The sequence below is a fragment of the Vigna unguiculata genome, chromosome 6, assembly GCF_037176805.1.
Source record: "Vigna unguiculata cultivar grain cowpea cultivar isolate G323 ecotype 2 chromosome 6, ASM3717680v1, whole genome shotgun sequence".
Taxonomy (NCBI): domain Eukaryota; kingdom Viridiplantae; phylum Streptophyta; class Magnoliopsida; order Fabales; family Fabaceae; genus Vigna; species Vigna unguiculata.
The window spans coordinates 48,190,184-48,195,702 of NC_140797.1; the positions used below are offsets into that span (position 1 = coordinate 48,190,184).

Sequence of the window (5,519 nt, forward strand, 5' to 3'; positions counted from 1 at the left end):
TTTAATGATATATTTAAATTTATATTTAGACTCCTAATATTAGTTGTTTAGACGATATTAATTGATTCATGAAATTGATTACGTGTTCGGTCACATAGAGTAGGCCCAATGGGCTTTTGCTGTATTGTGCCAATAAAATACACTAATCTTCCAAGTCTAATGGTTAAGCCCGTACATGGTCGTACCGTCGTATGATTTTTATAAGCCAAAAAAAGTCAAATGTTTTAGTCTACAAATTAATGTCAATAGTTTTAATATATATATATATATATATATATATATATATATATATATATATTTTTTTTTTTTTTTTTTTTTTCATGCATCTGTGAATACTACTGTAATATGTAATCGTAAGAGTTGGTCGAGATAAGATAAAATAAGATAATCATTTAAATTTAGATTGACACATAATAAATTTTTTTTATCAATATTTCCTACTACATCATCAAGAGATTCAAACATTCCTGATTATAATATACTTTTTCAATTACTCTACGCCATATTTAGATATAGTTTAACCAATGGCTTTGAATTCAGATATAGTTACGTTTGAATGTCTACCACAACTTGAACATGACCATGACCATCTTTCTTTGTTGAATCAATAAAAAGTTCTAAGTTATATATATATGTACATTGATAGAGCTGTGGTAAAATTGACTTATAGGTTTCATTCAATGGATTTTATTTATTTTTTCATTAATTAAGTCTTTATAGTTTAAATTATTTATGAAATAGTTTTATCATTTTAAAAAATTATAAACTAAAATTCTACTTGCTAAATCTAAGATGAAACCTGAATCCTTAAAGTCCAGCGACAAAAAAATGTTGTTTACATTTTTTTTTTATCATGAAATAAGATGTTACTGCTGCTTTGATATTATTTTTTTACAATTAACTTAGAAAATTATATTTCTCATAAAATCTTTATATTTGTACTAAGGTGTTACATGTGACTTCAATTATTTTGTGGTGAAAGGTTAAAGTGAGCTCAGTCATAATCGAATCATGACGTTTAGATTATTATACTCTATAAAAAGAAATTGCACTCTAACTAAGTAAGGACTATTTTTTTTTAGACAGAAGCAGAACAACATGAAGCTGATTGTGATATTCTAAGATAAGTATATACCTTTCCCCTTGAATTTGTTCGTCGCGAGAGCATAAGCAGCGACTGATTCAAAGATTTCCCAAAGATTTCCCAAACCACAGTGCTACCCAAGCAAGAGCATTGGTTCAGAGTCATACTTTTTGTTATTTCGTTGGATAAGAACAATGTCTGTCATGAGTTTATTACCCAATTCATAGCTGTCGGTTGTCACATCGAAGGTAAACGTTTCAACTTTGGTATTATCACCACTTCAAATGCATTCCCTCCTCTTTCAGAGATAAGAACAAAATGCAAAATTCACATTAGAATGATATTGTGAAATTTATGAAAAAGTAAAACACAAAAACAACAAATATTATATAAAATATAATTTCATTTATAAATATACATTGTATTGTTCTTAATATTTTTACATCCATGTTGGTTTTTTATTTTCACTCTTGTATATTATTACTAGTTATTACTTTCTGAAAGAAGTTATTAAAGAAGTTCAAATCATGACTAAATTTAATCAGAAGATAATTATTTTGTTATCTAAAAAGAATGCAAAGAGGTTTGAATGAGAAGATAATAGAATAGTTGAAACAATCGTACGAACATCTTGAACGGGAATTGCTTAAGAAAACATTAAATATTCATCGATAACACATTTACAACAATCATATTATAACTTCTATTTTTTTCATTTTTTACTCTTCGAAGTTGATGTTATTCGGTGTGAGTTATTGATTAATGTATCACTATTTTTTTTATTTTAAAATTAATAATTCATACTAAATCACGTTAGAGAATAAAAAATAGAATAAAAAAACAAATTCATAATATAATAATATAATTTGTCCCACAGTAGAAGAAAGAAATTATTATAAGTTTGTTCATCATTGAGAGTTTACACCAGTTCCACAGCCCGAAAAAAATGTATCCTGAAAAAAATGTATCCTGGTTTAGATTTCAGTTTATCCTTAACTAATAAAACTTAATTGGGCATCATGATTGCTCAGGGCTATGATTAATGACAGAGAGAAAATTCTAAAACTCCTTTTATACTTTTTAAAATTGCACAATAATGGACAAAACAAAAACATGTTGAATTTCTTCAATTCTACGTAGCATTGACACCACCAAAGGTAGACCAAGGTGGGTGGCATCATAGGAAATTCTCAGATACGATAAAGAAAAAAACAAAGTTTAATTGCAGACAACTGTGAAAAGGGTTCACGTGAATATAAAGTTGCATCATGAAACCTAAAAGACGTCGTCACATCCAAGCATGACATTGGCATTGTGCAAGTTACTAAGTATTTGGGTTGTTTCCAAGGTTGGTTACCAAATTTTGAACCCGATTATTCTGTGTCTCTTCTTCCGTAGCAGCACGTACGAATATCAGACAAACCATATAAAAAAACTTACAAGTCACAGTGAAAAGAAATTACTGCATATATAATACATGAAAAGCCTTTGATTGATACCAAAAGTGAGTAACTTGCATATGGGGAATGGAGGTTTTGACACACTAACTCTTATGTTGTGCTATGCAATGGCAACAGTTTCATTCCTCCCTCGTTCAAATACACTATCGTGTAGCTACCTCAAGTTTTGGGAGAATGATGCACGGTTGCAACTGCAAGGAGACGCAGAAGTTTTAGGTTCAGAAATCCAAGTCACATCTAACAGGGAAGGGAAAAACAACAGTTACAGTGTTGGACGTGTGACACCTCTTCTAACGATGCATCTCTGGGATAAGAGTTCTGGGAAACTTGCAGACTTCACTACTCACTTTTCGTTCTCTGTTTATTCAGATGGAGTTCATTTCGGAGATGGGTTGGCATTTTTCTTGGCGGATCCTGGGCTTCCCCTTTTGAATAACATCACAGAAGGGGGTGGTCTTGGCCTTGTGGATGGTGATCGAGTGTTGAACTCAACTCAGCAGTACTCATTTGTGGCAGTGGAGTTTGACACCTTCCAAAATTCATGGGATCCAGAAGACGCAGACCCTCATGTAGGTATGAATTTCAACTCTATGAAATCTAACAAAACTGCATCATGGTTTGCTGATATGTCACAAGACGTGGTTTATAATTGTAGCATTGAGTACAATTCCACCACTCTTAGTTTAACTGCTTCTTTCACTGGCTACAATTACGATAAATATGGTAAAATAGAAAACAGCCTTTCGTACCAAGTTGATTTGAGAAAGCACTTACCGGAGAGGGTTATGGTTGGTTTCTCCGCAGCTGCGGGATATTATTTCGAGGACCATATTCTGAAGTCATGGTCATTTTATAGTTCAGACCTAGAAATAGAAATTGGTCATGCTTCTGGTGATGATAATACAGTAGTTGAGTGGCTAGGAATTTGGATGGGTCTGGTGGTTTTCTTAGGATTGGTTTGTTTTGTGGTGTGGAGAAGGATTAAAGGGAAGAGAGAAGTCTTGGAACTTGATCTAAAAATGGACGATGAGTTCCAAAAGGGAATAGGACCCAAGAGGTTTCGTTACAACGAACTGGAAAGTGCAACAAGTAAATTTTCAGAGTCAGAGAAGCTTGGACAAGGTGGCTTCGGTGGCGTGTATAAAGGTTTTCTGAAGGATTTAAACTCCTACGTTGCAATCAAGAGGGTATCGAGAGAGTCAAAGCAAGGGGTTAAGGAATATGCTACTGAAGTTAAGGTCATTAGCCAGTTGAGGCACAAGAATCTGGTGCAACTCCTTGGTTGGTGCCATAGAGAAAAAGATCTCCTTCTTGTGTATGAATTCATGCCAAATGGAAGCTTAGATTTCCATTTATATGGGAACGGTTTCTTGACATGGCCAGTGAGGTATAACATAGCTCTAGGCTTGGCTTCGGCATTGCTATACCTGCAAGAAGAGTGGGAGCAGTGTGTTCTTCACAGGGACATAAAATCAAGCAACATAATGTTGGATTCAAGCTTCAACGCCAAGCTTGGTGATTTTGGTTTGGCTAGGTTGGTGGATCATGAAAAGGGGTCACAAACCACGTTTATAGCTGGGACAAGAGGGTACATTGCACCAGAATATGTGACCACAGGGAAAGCTTATAAGGAATCTGACATATACAGTTTTGGGGTTGTGCTATTGGAGATTGCTAGTGGAAGAAAACCCATTGATCTAAAGGCACAGGAGGGGAAAGTAACAATAGTAGAGTGGGTTTGGGAAATGTATGAATTGGGAGAGATTTTGAAAGTTGCAGATCCAAAACTGTGTGGAGCATTTGATGAGGAACAAATGAAAAGATTAGTGGGTATTGGTCTTTGGTGTGCTCATCCAAATTACAGATTGAGGCCTTCTGTGATGCAAGTTATCCAAATGCTTAAATTTGAAGCTGAATTGCCAGCTCTGCCAAAGTGGCTACCTGTGCAAAATTTTTATCCTTCAACAGTAAGAATAAATTTTTCATCGTCTTCGAACACTTTACCTATTACGCAGGAAATTTTGTAGACGAAACTGTTGAGATGAACGTTGCTGGCTATTTTGCTTTGGAAAAACTTACGATGTTTGTGAACATGGCACTCCGGTTTTACTAAACATTCTAACACCATTAGCATGATACTTTTTGTTTTAAAATATGAAATAATATTTAGAATTAGTTAACTATAAAAGCCAAAATATTTTTATGTTATGAGATATCTGAATGACATAAAAGAATTAGAAAAGTATGCGTATAACATTGTCCTCTTATCAATAACTAATTAACAACTTTTTTATAATGATATAATATTGATCAAATTTAAAATACATTATATACAAACTATTCATAAAAATTTATTATTATAAATCAATGTATCATTATAAAAATTACATTATGTTATTATAATTAGGTTATCAAATAATATAAATATATATATATATATATATATATATATATATATATATATATATATATAAATTATTATTTAATAAACTAATTGTATAAACACAACTTTTGAAGTATATTTTATAATGAGTGTAACATGAATTAATTTCCTAAAATTGAATTAAGCTTTTTTTTTTAAATAAATAAGGTTTAATTATTCATTTAGTTTGTGTTTAGGTTTAAAAATTTTAAGTAAGTTTTCCAAATTAATTTAGTCTCCATTTAGTCGTAATTCATAGAACGGATACAATTTAATCTTTATTTTAAAAAGATTATGTAATTTAGTTATTTTTGTTAAATATTTTAACACGAATCAAATATTTTTTATTAAAATTGAAATTTTTATCAAAGATAATTTATTTTTTTTAAATTAACATATTATAGTGTTAATTTAGTAAACAAATATGTGATATGTTAAAACAAATAAAAAGAATTAGATTACATCAACTTTTATACAACTAGAACTAAATTGAATCGATTTTCACAAAAACCAAATTAAGAGTTAAAAAAAGAAAAAAAATCATCTTGAAATT

At 31.2% G+C, this 5,519-nt stretch overlaps 1 pseudogene; it reads left to right on the forward strand.

Moving 5' to 3' along the window:
- The first annotated feature begins 2,594 nt into the window (after window positions 1-2,594).
- LOC114188627 (L-type lectin-domain containing receptor kinase IX.1 pseudogene) lies at window positions 2,595-4,594 on the forward strand (annotated as a pseudogene).
- The last annotated feature ends 925 nt before the right edge of the window (window positions 4,595-5,519 follow it).